The sequence below is a fragment of the Boleophthalmus pectinirostris genome, unplaced genomic scaffold, assembly GCF_026225935.1.
Source record: "Boleophthalmus pectinirostris isolate CB_2022bp ecotype Guang Dong unplaced genomic scaffold, ASM2622593v1 HiC_scaffold_20, whole genome shotgun sequence".
Lineage (NCBI taxonomy): Eukaryota > Metazoa > Chordata > Actinopteri > Gobiiformes > Gobiidae > Boleophthalmus > Boleophthalmus pectinirostris.
The window spans coordinates 7048748-7072154 of NW_026571153.1; the positions used below are offsets into that span (position 1 = coordinate 7048748).

The 23407-nt window shown below is 38.7% G+C and overlaps 1 protein-coding gene across 4 annotated transcripts in view; it reads right to left on the reverse strand.

The window, feature by feature from the left end:
• Positions 1–22884, reverse strand: part of LOC110168337 (RAS guanyl-releasing protein 2) — a 134607-nt gene extending 111723 nt beyond the window's left edge. For all 4 annotated transcript variants that reach the window (XM_055156588.1, XM_020933777.2, XM_055156587.1 and 1 more), the window contains exon 1: positions 22557–22884. The gene's annotated coding sequence lies outside the window, so the exon portion shown is untranslated. The remainder of the gene's footprint in view (positions 1–22556) is intronic.
• Positions 22885–23407: the final 523 nt, after the last annotated feature.

The window sequence follows — 23407 nt, forward strand, 5'->3', positions numbered from 1 at the left end:
GAGGTTTATCAGGGTTTTTTGTGATTTTAAAATATGTAAATTAAACAATTTCCCTTGTGGATCAATAAAGTGATTTTTTATTTTTTTTTGTCAAAGTTGCCATGTTTGTTTTGTTATGCCTATATCTCCTATGAGATATGTATCTTATCGGCAACTTTTTAATGATACCCAGCCCTACGGACCATGTTTTTCTTATTAGTTCTGATCTGTGTTGGAGTTTCCACAAAGAAAACAGGCTTCTGCAGTAGTTTACAATCATATAGCATTTTCAGGCCAACAAAGAACCGTGCCGGTGCCAGTTCCCGCACCAAATCTCGAACCGACTGACGTGTTCACGCCAAAAATCTAAGCGCTAGGGAACCAACAAGTTGGTTCCCGACAGGAATCAAGTAAGACTTGGTTTTTCCAAGCAAACCGTAATGACACTGTAGACGTCAGCAGATTCATCCAGGTCACACGTGGTAAAATAAATAAACAAAGAAAATACGTGTGTGGAATATGGTGGATAAATCAAGTGAAGAAGATTGTGCAGTGGTCAGCGAAGGAGACCAAATATTTGCTATATGTTTGCACAGTAAAGTTACATCTTTGGATTCGGCATAGATAAATAAAGATTTGTATGAGGACAAATGTTCGCTGGTGTCGATGATGCGATTCATGATTGTTATTTTCTCTTGTGACACCACTTTCGTATTGGTATCTTATTTAGTGGCAAATCCACACTGTCTGACGCATCATGAGTTCATTAAATGGTATGAACACTTTGCACCAGCACCAGTACTGGTATCTGGCCGGAAAAAAATTTATAAAACTGGGACAAATCACTGGTTTTGAATAAATCCACTGGGATAGGGGACACAGGGCTCAAAACTGGGAATGTCCTTGATCACCCTACATCTGCTGCTATGACATCATAAGGTGGAACAGAGCATTTTGAGCTTTTGAGATATAGACAGACTAATAATAAAGAGTTACTCAAACATGTGAATGAAATAAAACACAAGTCCAGGTTTTTGAGGCGGCAACAACATTCTAACATGGTAAATGCCAGTATATCGCCCAAGTCTATCCATAGCCTCTTGTCCAAGCACAGTCCAGCCTTAGGACGATCACTCTCTCAACCTACAGCCGCTGCAGCCCGCATACACGCCGCTATGGCCATACTAATGACACAGTTAGTATGCCAGCCTCGTCAGCGATCGTCATTGTTAACATCGCTATCATTCATCGAGATTCCCCAGAGCAGTGCTGCCATTAATGTTCCAGTGAATCAAACAACCATGATTTATTTATTATGGGTGTATATCTTCATCATCATACGTTTATTGGAAAGACGAATGAGAATAGGGAGAGTAAATAATGATAAATATGCTGTTCATTTAGACTTTATTTTGGCAGGAAAAAGACACAGAATCTGACTGAGGTGAGATTTCTGCTGCAGGTGAAATGTGGATTCTGTCTGTACGAACACTTTCAAGTAGATTTTGAGTCTTTTATAAGTGAGCTCCTCTACCTGTGTGTCGCTCTCTACTCCCCCTGCTGGCCGATTATATTAGTGATATTGGTGCTTAAACATCTGTGGTTTGGTGTGACACTGTCAGCAGCAGCAGCTGTGTGCTCTGCTCAAAGTGTTTCTAAGAATTGGCCGTGTCGCTGCATACACAGAACATCTGGCTTTTCATACGCTCTCTCCCCCCTTCCTCGTTTTCTCTCTCTCTTTCCTTCTCGCCTCTCTCTCCTCATTTCTCTCTCTCTCTCTCTCTCTCTCCTCATTTTCTCCCTTCCTTCCTCCCTCTTCATTTTCTCTCTCTCCTCTTTTTCTCTCCTTCCCTCCTCTCTCTCTCTCTTTCCTTCTCTCCTCTCTCTCCCTCCCTCCTCTTTTTCTCTCTCCTTCCCTTCTCTCTCTCTCTTTCCTTCTCTCTCCTCTATTTTTCTCTCTCCCTCCCCTCTCTCATCTTCCCACCTCTCTTTCTCTCGCCTTTCCTCCTCTCTCTCTCTTTACTTCTCTCCTCTCCCCCCCTCCTCTTATTCTCTCTCCTCCCCTCTATCTCTCTCTTTCCCTCCCCCATCTCTTTCTCTCTCCTTTCCTCCTCTCTCTCTCTTTACTTCTCTCCTCTCTCTCCCCTCCCCTCTCTCTCTCCTTCCTTCCTTGCTCTCTCTTTCTCGCTCTTTGTTTCTCCCTCCTTCAGTCTGTCTTCCACCTCATTTCCTCTCCTCTCTCTCTCGCTCTCCTCCCCCCTCTCTCTCTTTCTCGCTCTTCTCCCTCCCTCCTCTTTCTCTCTCTCCTTCTGTCTGTCTTCCACCTCATTTCCTCTCTTCTCGCTCTTCTCTCGTCTCTCTTTTCGCTCGCTGCTGTTGAGGGCTGCCTGGAGTTTCACATGTAGCCTCGAGCGCGCTCATTCGCTCATTACCACGCACACAGATCCTGTTTACCTCCTGAAAACGGCTCGTCTGCGAAATCGGCGCGGCTCAGTGTGTGTGAAAGGTTCTGAACTATTACGCAAGAAAACGTAACCAAAACAACTTTTATTTTTTAATGCAAATCTATAAACTACTGTGAACCTTTAAAACAACTTAATCTGATCAAAGTTCTTCATGTAAATCAATAAGAATCAAGATCCTCTGTCAGTGTTTTATTGTTAACATATTTATTATTATTTATTGTTTTGAAAATTTGACCTAAAACAACGTAATATAATCTGTAATACGTCCTCTCTTCTCCCTTTGCTCCCCACGCTAAATCACTTCCCCTTCAGAGCGCTACCACAATAATATCAGCGACTGAAACTACTGCACATTGCATCAGGTTTGTGAAGTTGTAGTGTGTTTTTTTGTATCATGCTTTTGTATATTTATGGAGAACTAGTATTTAAAATATATCACCAAATATATTTACCAGATTTGGCATTATTTTCTGTCCTAACATCGTGAAAATTGGCACTGCACACACTCATGCCGTTAGGACGACACGCTCCGAATTTGGGATCAGTCAGATTCGTGATTCGAGGGTTAAGGGTGGAACAGACAAAACAAACAGAGACACAGAAAGATGTTCCTCGAATTAATAAACAGATTGTTATTTGTGGGAGAATAGATGATGTCAAATCTTTACTATCTCCATTAACTTGAGAACTTGATTTTAAGAGCCACTAAACAGCCTCCAGAAGCTTTACTCCGCCCCTAAGCAAAATCTGAAAAATACTGGGCGGGCTGTGGAGCAATGATTGACAGCCGAACGAGAGCCACAACGATCCAATACCGGTGCGATCCAGACTTTGAAACAGAGTGGACATTTGTGCTCGGATCACTCCATTTCCCTTTTCTCCAGACATGCCGGGACATCGCAATGACCAAGGTTTTGTTTTCGTACCTGACAGTTTCGACTGCTCACTAGCGGTCTTCCTCAGAGTGGTCACGTGATGTTGCTGTGACAAGTCTGGTCAGGTGGTTTACAGTAGTCTCTCGTTATATCGCGGTTAACATTTTTGCCGTCTCGCTGTTTTCGTGGTTTTTTTTGTTTTTTTTTTGTGCAATTTTGCATCTTTTTTTTTTTTTTTACAGCATATGAACATGTGCTGCGTATTACGAGTGAGTAGTAATTACTCACGGGCAAAGCATGATCAGGCAATTGCCACATTTACCTTCTCCAAACGAGCTGTGAGACGCTGCAGAACATTCCAGAACGCTGCAGCTCAGGTCCTTACTCGAACTAGGAAGTATGAGCACATAAGTCCTGTGCTCAGGTCTCTGCACTGGCTTCCTGTGCCTCAGAGAATAGACTTTAAAGCAGCTCTGCTTGTGTACAAGTCTCTCCATGGTCGAGCACCAAAGTACATCTGTGACATGTTAGTGTCATATGAACCATCTCGCACTCTGAGGACCTCAGGGACCGGCCTCCTGCTGGTGCCCAGAGTCAGGACTAAACAAGGGGAGTCAGAGTTTCAGGTTCATGCAGCTAAAACCTGGAACAGTCTGAACATGTGAGACAGACTCTTCTGTGACGCTGTTTAAATCCAGACTCAAAACATTTCTGTTTAACTGTGCATATAACTGAAAGGTTTTCATTCCGCACTCTTCTCTCCAATTTATGTCTCTCTTTTTTAATTTTAATCTTCATGATTATTTATGTTTTGATTTGTTTTTATTATGATTTTAATGTATTTCTTATTCTGTAAAGCACTTTGAATTACTTTGTGTACGAATTGTGCTATACAAATAAACTTGCCTTGCCTTACCTTGCCTTGCCTTACCTTCGTGAGGTGCAAAGCTCTCCGTCGGTCCTTTCTCCTGCGGTCACCTCTGAGCCTGTTCCGACAGTGAGTCCTGTTTCAGTCCTGGTTTAGTCTTGGTTCAGTCCGTGGCGTATGCAGCGTAAAAGTTTGATATAATCTCAGGTTAACGGGAGGTTGTGGTGTTGTACTGCGCAGCAATGAGTTTTAAGAAGGATACAAAAAGGGTTGTAACTGTCCTGTCTGAGAAAAGTGTATAAAGTGTGTGGTGAGAAGTTTTACAGCCTTAAAACAGATATAATAATTGTAAAATATAAAGTTGACTACTTTGCGGATTTCACCTTTCGCGGGTTATTTTTAGAACATGACCCCTGCGATAAACGAGGGACCCCTGTATAGGTTTTGGTATGAAAACAAACTCTTGGTCTGAAAAAAGAACGTAATAACATAAATTATCGGAACAGCAAATGAACCTCAGTGGACTATTGCAGTGCCCATCAGTGCCAGGTTGGGGCCGGGCTGAGAGGGGCTCCTCACATACGCACTCCAGTGGTTGTAATCATCACATGATAACCTGCGTCTGACTCATTGGCGGCCTTTAGTCCAACCCGAAAATTCCTGAAATTGTCCTGGCCATAGTTGATCCTAAAGACACAACTTTTAACAAATTAATATTATAAAAAATATTAACAAAAATAAGGCCAGGGATAGGTATACACTTCTATTTTAGACCTATTTACAGGTAATCAGTAGAAAAAAAACATAATTTTGGTGTTCAGTGGCGCTTTAAAGGTCTTGTGTGTAGTTTCTTTTGTGCAAAAAAAAGAGTCCAATCTGATTTCCATATTCTGTCTTATGAAACGGGCACCTCCTCCCACCTGTAGATGTCAGCGTGACCTTCAGTGGAGCAAGCAGCCATCAAAGCTAATTCACAGACTCCTGCAATCACAACAGCCCCACACACGCACGCACTATCCACCACCATCAAGTTTCACTATGACATAACCCGGGGAATAGACGCTGATTTAATGCATTATTCAACTTGTGTACGAGCCGGGTTTGCATGCAGATGAAGCAAACATTATGAATATATGTAAGCAAAACAGGTCAAATCACAGAGCTCTCTTATGAAATGTCTATAGGTACATTTCCTGCAGAGGGCGCAAGGACTCGCCAGAATTTGACAGTGTATTGAGGAGTAAAGCAATTGGAACTGAACTAAAAACAGAGGCTGCACGTAAAGGAAATTGGTGCACTGCAATAATTGGACTTGTTATTGTTGCATGGGCTTTAAAAACATGCAGGAGCTTCATGGGTGTACACACTGCATGGTTTTGGTAGTCTGGAGGAAGATTTCTGATTGTGAAAGAAGAAAATCTTGTAATAAAATAAATATTTGATACATATAGCACGTTTTTAGACACTCAAAGATTCTTTACAGTGCATTATTCATTCGCTCTAAACTGGTGGTACTCTGGTTTAGATTGACAAAAGTGAGGTTGCCAGTCTGTGCCCTCTCACCAGCAACTCACATAAACCACATTCACACTGGCATACCACTGTGGCACCTGATTTTACCAGCAGTCTCCCATCCAAAAACTAACCAGACCTAACCTTGCTTAGTAGGGATGTAACAATAACCAAAATATCGTCAAAGTTCTCACAATAATATCATGGACCATCACAGTATACCGAATTACAAGCCTCTTTGCTTAAATGAAGAGTTATGGTGCAGCAATAACTAAAAAAGACAGAGGGAACTACATAGACCATGATCCTTTGCTCCATTTCAGTGCAGACTACATGAAGAAATAACAGTTCTAAACACTTTTAAGTCTTTAGTTCTTTGGATTAAGTCTTGTCAAGGCAGTAAAAGAGGAAAAAGAAGCACATTAGCCTCCACTAAATATCGCAATAAAAATCGTATGTGAGATGTGTATCGTGAAAATATCGTATCAAGAGATTTGGATATTGTTACATCCCTAATCGTGAGTCCGTGAGGTTCATACCGTGACGATATCGTATGGTGAGACTTGGATATCGTTACACACCTACTCATTGGTTTCAGAAATCTGAAAAGGTCAGGCTTTGACAAGGAGGTTTGTGTGAAATTTAAAAATATAAAAAATGTGGTTTGTAGGTGTCATAAAAAAACGGGCAAAGATCAAACCTTTCTATCAAAGACTGATATTTTGAATCTTGCTCTGTTTTCAATAATTTCTTTATTTAACCAGGAAAGCCCCACTGAGATCTGGATTGTCATTTTTAAAGGAGTCCTGGCCCAACATGTGACCCTACTGAACAAGGAGAACATACAAACTCCCAGGATCTTATTGCTTGGAGACGAAAGAGCAAACTACTGCGTCGCCCTGCCTGCAGTAACACGGTAAGATGGAGCACATTTACTAACTTTTCCAAAACAAGTAACCTCACCTAACCGCTACCACAACAGTGTGAACGCCAGACATGTTACAATATTGACACATTTTGTGGTGTGACAAGCAAATTTGACATTTCTATCATGTTGTAACACTGAACCCTCATCATTAACATGGGAACTATTCACCTTTTTCACAACGACCGGAAGTGCCGCGATGTCGAGTAAACATCACTTAGGTTAAAGCTTTTCTACGGCATATTTTCCACCAGCTTTACAAATCTGCCCCATCACCAAATCTACAACCAACAAGGTCCACAAAGTATAAACATTCTGTCCATGAAGAATTTATCCACAACTATCAAGGTAAGAAAGACGAAAATGTAAAGACGAACAACGACAATTAGTGAATTACTCCTGAGCAAAACTAACATTATGGTCATGAATAAACATAAGTAATAAGTAATTCCTTAATAAGTAACTTGTGAACTCAGACTGATTCTACAATTAAAATATAAATCGATTTACTGATGTAGATATTGGCATAGATAGAGAGATTTGTGCAGTTTAAAAGCTACAGATGTTCACAGATTACATGTCGAGCATTCAAACTGCACAAATCTCTCTATCTACGCTCATTTCTACATCATGAAATCGATTTTTTTTCTTTTTATTTTACAATGATTCTTGAGTTAACTAGTGACTTAATGACATAATGTTAGTTTTGTTCAGTAGTTCACTAATGTTCTTCGTCGTTCGCCTTTATGTTTTCGTCTTTCCTCACCTTGATCGTCGTGGATAAATTCTTCTGTTTATCCTTTGTCGACCTTGTTGGTTGAAGATTTGGTGATGGGGCTGATTTATGAAGCTGGTGGAAAATACGCGAGACAATTCCGCAGATATTTTGCTATAGTAAAGCTTTAACGTAAGCGATGTTTACCTTACATCGCTGCACTTCAAGCCGTTGTGAAAAAGGTCGATTGGAACCCTCCTTACACTTAGAAGTACGATCTTCTCCAACGCTCAGCCGAAAAGCTCCTATTTTTCACAAATACACAAAAGCATGAAACAAAACAAAACACTACAACTTCACAAATGCGACGTAAGGTGCAGGAGTTTCATAAATTAATGCACGCTGACTGAGACTGACAAGAACATCAACAATGAAACTACTTTAACATTGTAATACGTTGGTGTACTAAATTTTCAAAACAATAAAAAGTAACACGGTGTTCTAAATATGTGTTAGTAATTAAAACCCCATAAAGTATATTTATAATTCTACGGGGTATGAATCTTTGCCTTTCCCCACTTCTCTAATGCCTTCCACAGTGAGGAGAGTGGAGGAGAGAAATTACAAGCCACTTATTTATCGCATGGTTTGAGTTTTACAGCCACATGGTTTATCTTTCATGGTAGTAAAATATAACGGGGCAATTGTCCGCGGGGACATCACAGAAGAGTCGTATTGTTGATTTGTGATGGCGCTGGCTAAAACCAAATCTCTAATTCTCCACGTAGACAGACTCGGTGTAAATTTTCTTTCCGCAGTCAAGTGGGGTTAATTGCACGATTATTGCCGAGCTATAAAGCCATGAAAAATAAGTAAATAAAACTGCATAAATTTCATCCTTATAATTTGGTTTCTAATAAGTTATTAAGAAGGACTGGGTAATATGTTTAAAGGACATATACTGCGCTATTTTCTAGGGATGTGACGATATCCAAATCTCTCAGTACGATATTATCACAATATGCATCTCACGGTACGATATTTATTGCGATATTTTGAAGAGGCTAAAATAATTGTAGATGGGACACTTTTTTTGCTTTTAAAATACCTTGACAAGATTTTGGTGTGAATTATTTCCATCATAATCCCAAGAATTTAAGTAAAAAACATATTTCTACATGTTGTTTGCACTGAAATGAATCATGGGATATGTAGTTTCTGATGTTCATAGGCTGTTGCTACTATAAAACCATGCATTTATAAACAACTTAATGGGAAAAGAAGCAGACACGTAGAGGTTTTTTTTTTTTTTTTACTGTCTGTTTTAATGTTTACACGGGATTAAGATCTCTGGCAACCTCCGCAATTATTAATAACCACCAAAGGTCCACAGGTAAAACTAATGCTGTGCGAATAGGGCTTTAGTTATATATTTTGTTCTGAGAAACGTGAATTTTAGGGCCTGTCCACACAACGTTTTTTTTTCAAAACGGTGAAGTTTTATTCATTTTGGCCTTTCGTCCACATGGAGCTGGCGTTTCAGTTGGGCGAAAACTGTGTTTTTTGAGAACGGGTTCCAGAGTGGAGAAGTCTGAGAATGTCAGTGTTGCGTTGTCGCGTACACAATTAAATGGCAGCTTTTGGAAAAACGGTACATCACGACGCCATCATCGCCAGGGTCCTCTGATGCAGCGACAACATGCACCACAGAAATATACAGATCAATAACAAAGATTATGCACGGGTAATCAAACTGTTGGCATTTGACACCGAGTTATTCTAATTCTCATCCAAAACTTATGGCTAAAAATGAAAACTTATGTTTAACTTTTGCAAAACAAAACGGCTATATTTCTGGGATACATCTAAAATCGGCTAAATTACCGTAAAGTTTAAAAAAACTGATGGGATATGCATGATTAAATATTATTATCATTGTTAACAGCGCCACATACAGGATGGCATATGTATTACATCATTTTCACTCAGTGCTCCGTTATTGTCTGGATGGGAATATTTATTGATCCGACACGTGAAATTTTTTTCAGCCCGTAAAAAAAAAAAGAGGAGGCGTTTTCTGCATTTTTCTACTGTGATTAAACCATCCTTGGACTTTCTGAATTCAAATAGAACGTAGGAGGGACTCACTGACCGGGCGAATCAACATGTCTACCTCCTCCTTCATTTTTTCTTGCAACTAGTTCTCCACAGCTAAAGAATTAACTTAAAGTACAGGCATTTTCCTCCCCCACTTCCTACACAAAACATCCAGTAGCCTTGTGTACGGGCTGCAGTACAGTCATCACCTCTGTCTGAATCCACTGAATGGCACTGGCCTGAATAACTGCACAAGAGAATTGTCAATACATCAGCCGGCCAAACTAATTAGGTCAGTAAAAGGATGTGATAGCAGAGAGTGAACCAGAACTACCAATGAATTTAACAGTGTTTAGAAGGGAGGCACCAAAACGATACTGGAAAACAGAGGTGGGACCAAGCCGCTGTTTTGCAAGTCTCAAGTAAGTCTCAAGCAAGTCCGAGTCAAGTCCCAAGCCAAAGACAGCAAAGTCCAAGTCGAGTCTCGAGTCACTGACCCGTAAGTCCAAGTCAAGGCCAAGTCATTTCAAGTCTTTAAACCAAAATACCAGATAGAGCTTAGATTTGTGCAATTATATGATTTTAAAACTAAATTTACTTAAAAAGTCATGGTATATTTTTATTTAAGAATTATAGAAGAGTTGTAGAAATGCTCTTTTTTCTACTTTTTAAATGTCTTGACAAGAGTAAAAATTATTACAGTCAGAACAGAAAGAATTAAGATTTAAGAGTTCATTTGTCAACTAGTCTAAGCATCAAGTCCTCCCAAGTTTCTGACCTCCAAGTCCAAGTTAAGTCCCAAGTCTTTGTCTTATTTATCGAGTCAAGTCTCAGGCCCTAAAAATAGTGACTCAAGTCTGACTCAAGTCCACATCACGACTTGCAAGTCCTCAACTCTGCTGGTAACTGATATTGAAAATTTAGATGATCTTATCTCAGTCCCAAGATTTTTGGTTTATAAATTGGTGTAATAAGACTGAATGTGCTTACCAATATTGGCCCAAAACACCTTGTAATACTGAACTTGTATTCTTTTCAAAGCTGTGCTCTAATTACTTCATGTGATAAATAAACAATTGGACAACTGTTTTCCATATACCCTTTGTGTTTAAAGGAAACAAATAATATTTTCAGTGTCTGCTCTGGTATCGAAACAGAAAAAGCTGTAAAAAGAATAAAAAATCAGACACTAATTGATACTAAAACTTTGCTTGATTCATCAGCCAGTTTCACTTTGTACAAACCGTCTGACCTCGCAGCATTAGGATTCATTTGTTCGATGGATGGCAGGTACTTTTCTTATTTAACCAATTGCTGTTTTTTGGTCATGATGTATGTAATGCGACGCTAACGGGGCTAAGTGGTATTTTAAGTTTTTCCCAAATTCCATAGGAAGAAGGACAATAACATCTTTCCACTTGATAAAAGATTCTCAAAACATTCTCTTTGTTTCAGCTTTAAATCCTCCATCTCAGGAATCGTTGCCAACACAGAATGTATGGCTCTTCACTGATTTTCAGGGTTTTTTGCAAACTGTCTAGTGTATTCTGATTCCTGACCTAGTCGCTGGAGAGAAATGAAATTGAGCAGAGGCACTAGGTGGCGCTAGCCTGGTTAACTAAAATGTGTGTTTTTTAAATTTTGACTGTGCAATCAGAATTAGTATAGAGTATCAAGTCTATTCCTTCTAAACTGAATTACAAATGTTAGTATTGTGACAACTTATTGTATTATACACTCTATATACTGTATAGTCAATCCGATTTCTATTCATTCAGGCACATTCCCTCCACTTTGCCTATTCATCCTCCTCTTTGTGTCCAAATGCAGCTTGAGTAATTGAGCAGTGGAGAAAAATAGGTAGAGATTAGGAGAATGGGTGGACACATGCAGCTTTTTAGGTTGTCTGATCACAGGAGGGGGGCTTTTAAATCAAGCACCACTTCACCTGTTGGACTCAAAACAAAAGGTGGGAGTAGCACCGAAGCTCATTTGGATGGTTTTGTCACACGTTTAATTTACTTTCCATTTAGAGATATGTACGTTTTTACGCTAAAGGGCCCATGTGACGCTATTTTCTGGTCTTTGTTATAATGTTGTTTCCTCATCAAAAACACAGATGTTGTTTTGTTTTGTTTCATTCACACGTTTAACACACAATCCCTGCGTATTTAGGCTGAGCTCCTGTCTCAAACGGAAAACACTCCACCTTATGATGTCGTGGTAATACAGGATGTACTTCACTGTGTATTTACTAGAATTATTTGGATCATTTTAGTCCTGGAATTGCCAATCTCTACTGAACAAAAAGTAAAAGGTAACTTGAAAACTAGGTGGAACAGAGCATTTTGAGCTTTGGAGATGTAGACAGACTAATAATAAATGCTTACTCAAACAATCGTGAATGAAACAAAACACAATTCTAGGTATGTTTTTGATGAGGTGACAGCATTTTAACAGAGTGTTTCCTAAAGTTTTTTTTTTTCTGGGGACCCATATTTTAAAAGTCACAAACCTTTGCAACCCAAGTCAATAGACATTATTCGTAAAAAAATATCACAAAATAAAGATGGATTTGACCATTATTGAACATTAATGAGGATATTTTATTGTTGACTGATTTTGTCTGTCTGAACAATTAATGTTACTCGAGTTTTAAACAATGAAAAACAGCAATAAAAGCAGCAATAAAACATCTGTGTATCATTCGTTCATTCGTTTTTCAAAATAAAACCAAAAATAAGAAAACAAAAAAACAACTTTTTTCTTCATTACTTGTCAACAAAACCAAAATGAAAAAAACAGATAACGATTTGTTTTTTTCAGTTTTCGATTTTGTGTTTAAATCAATAAAGGAAAAAAACAGATAACGGCCGTTTCCCGTTTCTGTGACTTAAATTGCGATGCCGGACTAAACCAGGACTGAACCAGGACTGATCCCAGGACTAAAACAGGTCTGGGATCACATCGGACTGAGGCCGGGACCAGACCAGGACCAGACCGGGTTTAGTCCGTATGCGGCGTAAAAGTTCAGCATCGCAGTCACAGAAGCCATGGAAACAGCCGTCATCCATTTTTTCCATTATTAATTTAAACACAAAATCGAAAACTGAAAAAACGAATCGTTATCTGTTTTTTCATTTTGGTTTTGGAGACAAATAATGAAGAAATTTTTAGTTTTTTTGCTTTCTTATTTTTGGTTTTATTTTGAAAAACAAACAAACGAATGATACATGGATTATAAAATTCACCTATTTGGACATTAAATGCAGCCCATTTCTTTCTCTTTTCATTCAATTGAAGCAGCAATATTGGAACAAAATGATCAATAAAATAATTACAAAAATATTAGAAATGATATAAAACATGTTTTAACATTTCAACATGTGTCAGAACTGTATTTTGCAGAGCTGCATGCAGATCTTGACAAAAAAAAAATCTCTTGTGACCCCACCAAGTCTTAAAGCTCACAAGAGTCAATTTAGCAAAATATAGAACCTTTAAAATATAAATCCACAATTTCCTAGTGATGTTCTGTATAAATAGCTGTTTTTGCATGAACTCCTGTAAAGCTGTAGACTGCAGTTGTGGTCAGATACATGCTCACATTATTAAGATATTTAATAGTGGTGGGAGTTTTCTCACGCCCCCAATGTCTTTAGCTGTCTAGGTCTGTGGTCTCATTATAAAACATGACATAGAACTAGTACTAAAAGTGTACTTCCTCACTTCTCGTTTCTCTGAGTTCAGATCTAATTCTGCCTCCAACAACCAAAGTTCAGACAAAGTTGAAAAACCGCAACACACATTTTAATGTATTTTTTTGTATATAGATCACAGCTGTAGTGTTGAATTTTTAGAACACTTCATAAATGAAACACCAAATCTAGCATGTTTTCCAAGGTTGTCTCGTTAAAGCAGACGTGGGCATTGTCCAACTTCCGGCCCTTTTAAGCTCATTTGGAATTACAAAATAAGCATATTTTATTATTTTATCTCATGCATGGACTAAAGCTGCATTGCTTTTATTTTAGAGGTGTTTTTAATTAAATTTTTTGTAAGGCAGCCTCACTTTTTCATTGCTTTCTCATAAGACAAACTCTTACCAGTCTTATCAGCTTGTATAGCAATATTTACTGCTTTTTATACAGAAATACAATTAATATTATGCAGAATTTTGTTAAGCATTTTGGCACACAACAATATTTTCTGTTCGTCATGTGGCCCCAAGGAAAAAATTATTGAGAACAGAAACATACCTGGAGTTGTGTTTAGTTTTATTCACACATTTTTGAGTAATCATGCATTATAAGTTTGTAGGGATGTAAAAATAACCAAAACATCATGATATCGTATCATCAAAAGTCTCACAATAATACCGTGGGATGTCACAATATATCGAATTACAAGTTACTTTGCTTAAATGCATGGTTTTATAGCAGCAACCGCTAATAAACATCGGGAACTACATATCCCATGATTCATTTCAGTGCAGACAACATGAAGAAATATATTTTTAACTTGAATTCTTGGGATTATGATGGAAATAATTCACACCAAAATCTTGTCAAGGTATTTTTAAAAGCAAAAAAGTGTCCCATCTACAATTATATCAGCCTGTTCAAAATATCATAATAAATATCGTACTGTGAGATTTGGATATCATCACATCCCTATTAGTTTGTCTACATCTCCAAAGCTCAAAACGCTCTGTTCCACATTATGATGTCATGTAGTGGTAGTTTTCAAGTTAAACAGCTTCTTTTACCTTGAGTTTGCAGAGATTGCAGGGCTGAAATGATTATCCAAATGATTCTAGTGAAGGTGTGTGAAGTTTAAAAACACAGTGGAGCTCTTCTTCACATGACATCACAAGGTGCAACACAGCGTTTTCAGTCTTAGAAGAGAAGAATTCAGCCTAAATATGCAGAGTTTGTGTGTGAATGAAACAAAACACAACTCCAAGTATGTTTGTAATCCAAGTATCAATCGTTCATTTGTTTTTCAAAATAAAACCCAAAAATTAAAAAAAAAAAAAAAAGATTGTTTCCTTTATTATTTGTCGATTCTTTTTTTTTTTTTTTTTCCATTTTTGATTTTGTGTTCAAATCGAATAATGGAAACTTAAACTGTGATGCCAGACTTTAGTGCCACATACGGACTGAACCAGTATTGAACCAGGACTTGAACCAGGACTAAACCAGTCATAGTCCTGGTCTGGTCCTGGTCTCAGTCACGGTCTGGTCCTGGTCTCAATCCTGGCCTCAGTCCTGGTCTGGTCCTGGTCTCAGTCACGGTCTGGTCCTGGTCTCAGTCCTGGTCTCAGTCCTGGTCTGGTCCTGGTCTCAGTCCTGGTCTGGTCCTGGTCTCAGTCCTGGTCTGGTCCTGGTCTCAGTCACGGTCAGGTCCCGGTTTGGTCCCGGTCTCAGTTTTTGTCTGGTTCTGGTCTCAGTCCCAGTCTGGTCCCGGTCTGGTCCCGGTCTAAGTCCTGATCAGTTTAGTTCTGGTTTAGACCTATTTCAGTCCTGGTTTAGTTATCTGTTTTTCATTGTAGTTTTGGAAGACAAATCATGAAGGAAATAGTTATTTTTTCATGTTCTTATTTTTGGTTTTATTTTGAAAAACGAATGAATGATTGATACACGGATTGTTTGTGATGAAGAAACAACATTATAATCAGAAAACAGGCAATATGGGCCCTTTAATGTATCACGCTAATTGACATTAAGTCATTTTAAGTGTAATATTTCTCATGCTACAAATAAACCCACTCTCTTGTTATATTTTCATGTTACTCACTAAAGTTGTCTACTCATATTCTAATCAAATATGTTGGATGAGCATACGACAGCACAAAATTCAGCCATGTTTTTTTGTCCTTTCCAAAAAGCTGCTGGAGATGCTGCATAATGAAATATTATTCACAGCTAATGAGTGACTCACCGCTTTAAATTAAGATTAAAGGTCCAATTTGCTTCTCATGTATCTCAGCGAAATGTGTCTTGTCCCAGTCCAGACAAATTGTATAAGCAGCTCTTGGGGTTAAAATAAGTCATCTGTGTAATGTCTGCGTCTAATAAACTGTTTTCTTATGCGATAATCAGGAAGTGTGTGTTAGCATGATAGTTGTTCCAAGCATTACCGTGAAAGCAAAGTGCACTATGGCCTCTGTAAGCGTTTATAACTCATCACGGTGAATAGTTAAGATGCTCTGAATGCATACGTTAAGTGAGGAATAACTTTATACCACTGCAAGCCTTTTAAAGGAAACTAGTTGTGTTTTTCATGTTTTTTAAGATATAAAAAGAAATCAGGGCAGTAGGCGACTGCATTGCACGCTTGCTACTGTTAAAGGGCCCGTGTCACGCTATTTTCTGACGCTATAATGTTGTTTCCTCATCACAAACAGACCTGGAGTTGTGTTTTGTTTCATTCGCACATGTTTAACACACAAATCCTGCAAATTTAGGCCTCTTTGTTCCATCTTATAATAACATGGGTAACACAGGCAGTGATCCACTGTGTTTTTAAACTCCATACACTCCATACATAGTGACAATCTCTACTGATATAAGATAAAATGAGCTGTTAACTTGAAAACTACTGCTTCATGACATCACAAGGTGGAACACAGCATTTTGAGCTTTGGAGGCATAAACAGTCTAATAATGCAGGATTACGCAAACATGTGTGGAAAGAAGAATAACGTGCAGAAAGTCCTCTCTGTTTGTTGGTATCCGAAATGGGCTTTCATTAAAACAAAAAGAGCTAAAAAAAAAAAAAAAAAAAACAATACAGAGAATCAGAAGTCAGAAGAAAGGGGGTAACTATTCCTTACATGGCTGGTATTTCACAGAAATATTTCACAGAAATAGACTCACAGAAATAGACACAGAAACTGGTCCACCCAAACGAACCACAAACAAAGCAATGTGGTCTACTCCATTCAGTGTAGTGAAGACTGCAGTGAGACAAAACAGCCACTTCACAAAAAGTCGTACCAACACAGACGAGAGAACAACACGGGACCTCAGTCTGCCGTGCATCTCCACCTAAAAGCCTTGGGTCACTCCTTTGAGGATAGTGAGGATAGTACAAGGTTTAGCCAGAGAAAATAACTGATTTGAGTGGGGAGTTAAAGAAGCTATTTATGTTAAGAAAGAGAATCCTTCTGTAAATAGAAGTGGGGGACTCAGACACTATTTATCTCCTAGGTACAACTTCATACTCAAACCTAAATCAAAATAAACAAAGAAAACAATAGTGATAGTTAGGTCAGGTCCAGAGGTGTGAAAGCTCCATTATAGTCCTGAATGATTCTGCTAATAAGACCCCACACAAGTTCAATAGGCCGCGCTAACTAACTGAAACTGTAAACAAGTAGGTGTGTTACTTTCAGAGTAGTTTCAGTGTAGTTAGCTTCTCCCTTGAGGCAGATATATGGAAGAGCGTCCAGCGTCTGACCAGAACTGAAGAAGCAGCTTGGATGAGCTGCGAAATATATTCAACTAAATAAACTTTTGTCCAGCTGACAAATTGAATTTCTTCTTATGCCATGTGTGAATGAAACAAAACACAACTCTAGGTATGTTTTAAGGAGGTAACAGCATTCTAACATGGCTTAACGCACACAAGAATCTATTTTGTTCAATAAAGTCGTCCCTTATACTATAACACGGTTCACCTTTCGTGGCCTTGTTCTTTCGCGGATAATTTTTTTGTGCAATTTTGTATGTGTTCCACGCATTGTGTTCCACCCCCTGCGTCCTGATTGACTAAGGAACTACAGACCATTGTCAATCTGTCTCTTTCGTGTCATGTCTCCAGTACAGAACAGAATGTGTTCAGCTTGACAAATTTACATAAATGTTTGATCTCTAGCAGTGTGATTCTGAAGTGCTGTATGTTTGCAAGTTTTCTTCCCGGCAAAACCCACAATGTCAATGAAACGTTCTGCACCGACAAAGGCTCCTGAGGTCGCACCCCAAATTCAGATGAAGACACTAACCATTGCACAAAAAGTGGGACATCTGGACACGCTGAAGGAAGGTAGAAGTTACACATCTGTGATGATCCACAGGTAGAAGTTACGTGCCTTTACGGAATAAATTAATCTTTGGTTCGTTACATAAAGAAAGAGGAAAACAACTTAAGGACGACAGCAACAATATGTTTTAAGAAGGATGTCTGAGAAAAGTGTATAAAATGTGTGGTGAGGGATTTTACAGCCTTAAAACAGATATAATAATTGTAAAAAATAAAGCCGTCTCGCCCATTGTGGGTTATTTTTAGAACATAACCCCCCACGATAAAAGAGGGACCACTATATAGGACTTCAATCCAATGATTCAATTTATTAGAAATCCCTTTGACTTGGTTCTCCGCAAACACCACGTGATAAGACGAGCAAACAACAACATTAAACAACACATTTTTTGCAGTATTCATTTTCTATTTTCACTCCGCATCAACTGCCTTTTACAATTGGCCCTGCGATGCCACTATTCTCGCATCTATTTGCATGATCTTGTTTTGATGTGGGAGCGTGTCAGCCGGCAGAAAGCAAGCTCGCCCGGTATTCAAAATAGTTATAGCTAATCAGTAACAGTGCGGTGAAATGAACCATACGCTGAAATGGAATAGTCTGTCTCCCCCTCAAGTGCCAATGAAGTGAAGATACCAAGACAGGCCAAATAAAGTATAGTATGTCCAATTACAATTCTGAGATCAACCCTAGCAACAGCCATGGTAGTAATGAGAATTCAGCTTTTTCTATCACCAATAACAAGCAGAGAATTATTGCTAGAGGGCTTGGAGCAGAGGAATTATCAGTACAAGACAGGTTGGGTAATTTTTGTTTTCTTTTTTTTTTGCTTTTTTGTGGTTGGAAAATTGCAAAACAAAAATGTAAAGAGGCAATTTGCTGAAAGTATAAAAAAGTGGTGAAGCAGAGCATTAAGGGTTTGTACCATAGACTGTAAAAGAAGTAGACGTAGGAGTGTAGCATCAACCGTAGTGATACGCTCCAGTCAAATGAAGCTCACCAAGGCTGGCAGACAAATTTGGAGTCCGGATTCAGAATAGGAATTGATTTACCGACAAAAAAGTGAAATAAAAACACCTGGATCATGTAGAGAGGGTTTGGAATTTTGGTCATAGAGTCTCATTTCCTAGTGTTGGAGACAGTTTTTTAAAGACCTGATGAAGACCAGTTAAGGTCGAAACATGTTGGCTTTGGCCATTCAAAAAAAGGCCTTTTAACTACATTTTTCCTCGTGCGATTTTTTACTTTTTCTACTTCTTTGGAGCGCCTGGAGTCTGTTGTGTTTTAGTTCTGATCCTTTTTCCAAAAGCACCATCTACCTGCTCCCACTGATTGGAAAACCTGCAGCAAACAGTCACATTTTTGTTCTTTCTACACTTTTTAAAATATTCCATCCAGTCCTTGTTTTTGCAGAGGTCGCTGGTGCTAGGCTAGTGCATGTCAATGGCCATAGTTAGCGTGACACTAAAAACAGTCTTACCCACTCCACAAAACACCCGAAGCAAAACTATTATTACACCAGACTGTCCATGTGAATGTCTGTGTTGATAGAATAATGTTTGAAATAAAATTAACCTTGCATCGCCTGAATCATTTTTACCAGTTGAAAGGGGAGGCCTTTAATGTGTTTCCCTTGTTGTTTGTCTTAAACTGGAAATAAATCTCGGAAACTCAGCTCTGGTCATGGACATTGATTTGTTTTTTGTCACTGTGTAAACCACATACCCATGGTACCCAAAAGTGATTATTTGAGTTATGTTTAGTTCTGAGTTTGCTCACACCTTTTGTTTGTTACTTTTCTTTGACAAATAGTCACTACATTGAGGGACTATTTTCTCATATATCAGTCCGCCTCTTCCAAGCTTTCAATCACGAAGTACAACTCGCTGCTGCTCCTTAGATATAAATCCTTCAAATGCAAAGTTAGTTTTACTGTTAAAATTATTTTATCAACACAGACATTTACATCGACAGTCTGGTGTAATAATAGATTTGCTTCGGGTGTTTTGTGGAGTGGGTAAGACTGTTTTTAGTGGCAGGATAACTATGGCCATTGACATGCACTAGCCTAGCACCAGCGACCTCTGCAAATACAAGGACTGGATGGAATCTTTTTTAAAAAGTGTCTCCACACGTCTCCAACACTCTGGCTCACTAGGAAATGTCCCTTTAAAACAAACACTTTAAGACCAAGACGGCGAGCCTGACAGCAGCAGCTATGGAGAAAGTGGCAACAATTTTCCAATAGAAAGTGAAATGGAGCTAGAGTCAATGGAGCCAGAAGTGTCATCATGCTCACTTCCTATTTGGAACAGATCGCCCAGCAGGCTAACTATGTCCATTTGTATATACAGTCCATGATCTGTACCTTTTTGTTTGCTTTTTTAAAGTCAAATTAAGTCTGCTAGTCTGCTACTACTAGTACAGCAGTTTATCTTATCAGCCAGAAACATGCAAAACACGAGACTAACTCAGCTCAACAATTGAACCTACAACCTTTTAGCTCTGAGTCAGTCCTGCTTATCACTGCACCACCAGCAACAATAACCAAGCTTTTTTTTTTTTTTTATCTGTTACTGTGTGAACTGTAGCCAAAATATGATTTCATTTGGTTTCCACAAAATTAAATTTCGCTTGAGAACGCGCAGCCAGGACTGTTTTTTTCAAAGCAAAAAACATTTATTCATATTGGAACAGTCATTTTAAAAACACCCCCAACGCACGTACTGTTTTCTATGCCAGTAGTTACAGACATATCAGTTTTGCCAAATGAATAAACAGTCCATTGTATACTCATTTAATTTAGTCTATAAATATCTATATAATGCTTCTATATGACGCTAAATTAACTCTTGTGAGCTTTAAGTGAAGTTATAATGTTGTTACTTCATCAAAAACTAACCTGGAGTTGTGTTTGGTTTCATTCACACATGTTTGAGTAAATCTTTATTATTAGTCTGTCTACATTTCTGAAGCTCAAAATGCTCCGTTAGACTTTGTGATGTCATGAAGTGGTAGTTTTCAAGTTAAGAGCTTCATTGTACATTTTGCCTAGTAGAGAGTAGTAGAGGAAAGTTCAGGGCTGAAATATGTTTTCCGTTTGAGAGAAGAGCTCAGGCTAATATGCAGGGTTTGTGTGTTAAATGTGTGAAAAAAACAAAACACAATGCAGGTATGTTGTGATGAAGAAACATTGTAACACAGATCAAAAAATAGTAGACAAATATAGTTAATTAACTAATTTCCCAAACTTTATTTCTGGGGACCCATATTTTAAAAGTCCCAACCCAAGTCAATATAGACATTATTTGTAAATCACAAAATAAAAGTGGATTTGATCATTATTGAACATTAATGAGGATATTTTATTGTTGACTGAGTGATCGTGTCTCTCTGAACAATTAGTATTACTCAAGTTTTAAACAATGAAAAACAGTCTTTGAAGCAGCACCGATTTGGACATTAAATGTAGCCCATATCTTTTCTTTTCAACATTCAATTTAACCAGCAATAGTGGAACAAAAGAGTGAATAAAATAATTATTAAAAGATTAGAAATTATACAAAACATGACTTAACATTTCAACATGTGTCAGAACTGTATATCGCAGACATACATGCAGATCGTGACAAGCCTGATTCGATTTCTACAACGTGAAACCAGCTGACCTCGAAGCGTTGGAATTCGTTTGCTCAACGGTAGGCGGGTACTTTTTTCATTTAACCACTCGCTGCTATTTGGTCGTCATGTATGTAATGCACCACTAACAGAGCTAACTGGTATATTAAGTTTTTCCCAAATCCCGTAGGAAGAAGGACAATAATGTCTTTCCCCTTGATGAAATTCACTAAACATTCACTTTATTCTGGCTTTTAAATCCTCGATCTCAGGAATCGTTGACAACACTGAATATATGGCTCGTTGCTGATTGGCTGGTGCCCGAACTTGCACTTCCGGGGTTTTTGCGAACAGTCTAGTGTATTCTGATTCCTGACCTAGTCGCTGGAGAGAAATTAATCTGAGCGGAGGCACTAAGTGGCGCCCCAAGATCGTGAAAAGACGACCCAAAAAAAAAATCTCTCCCTCCACCTGAGGGTCACGATCCAGTCTTTGGGAAACGATAACATTATGTAAAAAAAAAAAAAAAGTGTGTGTTCTTCTTTCTGGAGATATTGTTTTGCCGGGTGAGGGTTCGTTTCTCTGTTTGGAATTAAACTGATCGACTTGCTTTTAGTACATGGGTGTTGATTATTTAAAAAAAAAAAAAAAATTGCAGTCTTACAATGAGTGTGGTTTCTTCTCCACAGTTCTGACCTGTGATTGGTGACATTATCTGCCTGTCTCCATGGCAATAGTTGAGGTTTATGCCATACTTACATTATTATATTTACATAATACATAATAAACAATTTCCATCTTCCAGTTAGACCTACTTGTCAGATTCAGTTCTTACTGTAACTCATTAACGACAAACATTTTTGCAGAACTAAAAACCTCTAGGCCACAGAGTTGAACGTGTTCTCTCTTCAGTACTACCATCACAAGTTTTCAGCGCGCTACTGTTTACCAGCCTGTCAACCACAACCCAGGCAGGATGAGTACCCTCACCCTCCCCAGTGGCTAAAATTAGGAACAGGCGGTGCCCCCCAGTCCCCTTCCTGCCCAGCACTGCACCATAATCCAACCACCCATTGCACATTTCTGGTGATAATCAATACGCAGACCCCCACGTTGGCGTAACTGCGTAAAAAGCCCACCAGCGAGATGCCACTGACTGCTGTGTTCTACTAATTAGAGGGATGATTCGCAACAGTCATAACACCAGTCCAATTACGGCGATGCGTTTGACACTTACTGTGCAAAACTCGCTGGAGGTGACACGTTTCGTTCCAACGCAGAGCACATGGACGGTTCACTAACTAGCTTTCATTGCCGATGCTGTAACTCGCGTGTCGACACTCTTTCAATTGCATTCTAACGGAATTATGTGTCGCAATGCACGTTTGACAGCGGCAGTTCTCAACAAGCCCGTGCGTAAAAATGCATCTGGCGATAGAAGCAAGCAAACTGTCTTACCTTTTTAGAATAAATCCATCGTTTGATCCAGTAGTTTACGATGTTGAAGCTTGGAGAAGGTTTAAAAACGTGCCTGCTGCAACACAAAGCGTGAAAAACTTCTCTATGTGTAAAATCAGCGAGTAGCGAGCAACAGCGTGACTACTTGTTGCTATTTCGCGCTGTATTCAAGCTTTAAAAAAAAGTGAAAAGAGGAAGGCACTCGCACTCGAAGTTGCGGTTGCACTGTAGTCTATAGAAGGCAGAGTTCAGAGTAGAGTGAGAGGAGAGCAGCTGGAGCGCAGTGCCTCGCCGTGCGCCGTCTGTTCCAGTTGTGCGTAAAGAGGTCCGCCTATTGGTGTACAGTGCCACAGCAGCGTTGCAACAGGCAGGACTGTGGGGATGCAAGGCTCGATTTATGCGCCATTACGCACGGGTTGCTTAACAACTTGGAGGAGATGACAGCGAGTGGAAATAAATTTATAGTAAAGCTGTTTTTATATTGTTTGAAGCAGCATATTTGTGTGAAGCAGGCGATTTGAAAACGTTTACGCACCCATAATTTGTCCGTGATGATACACAGACAAAAGGGGAAAAAAAGATATTTTTAAGTCCACACGTGCTAATTTTCTAGGTGCATTCACGTGGATTGGACAAAAATATAAAGTTGTCATTTTATTTATATATATTTTTTTAAAGTATGAAGTTGTTTGTAGTTATAGGATCTGCCTCTCGTTGTCCTTAATTGAGTTGTGCAGATTTATCGATATTACTGTATGCAAGCAACATGCAATAAAATCGGTCTAGACTTAATTTTCATACATTTATTTAAGCATTGTTATTTATTATTATTATTATTATTATTATTATTA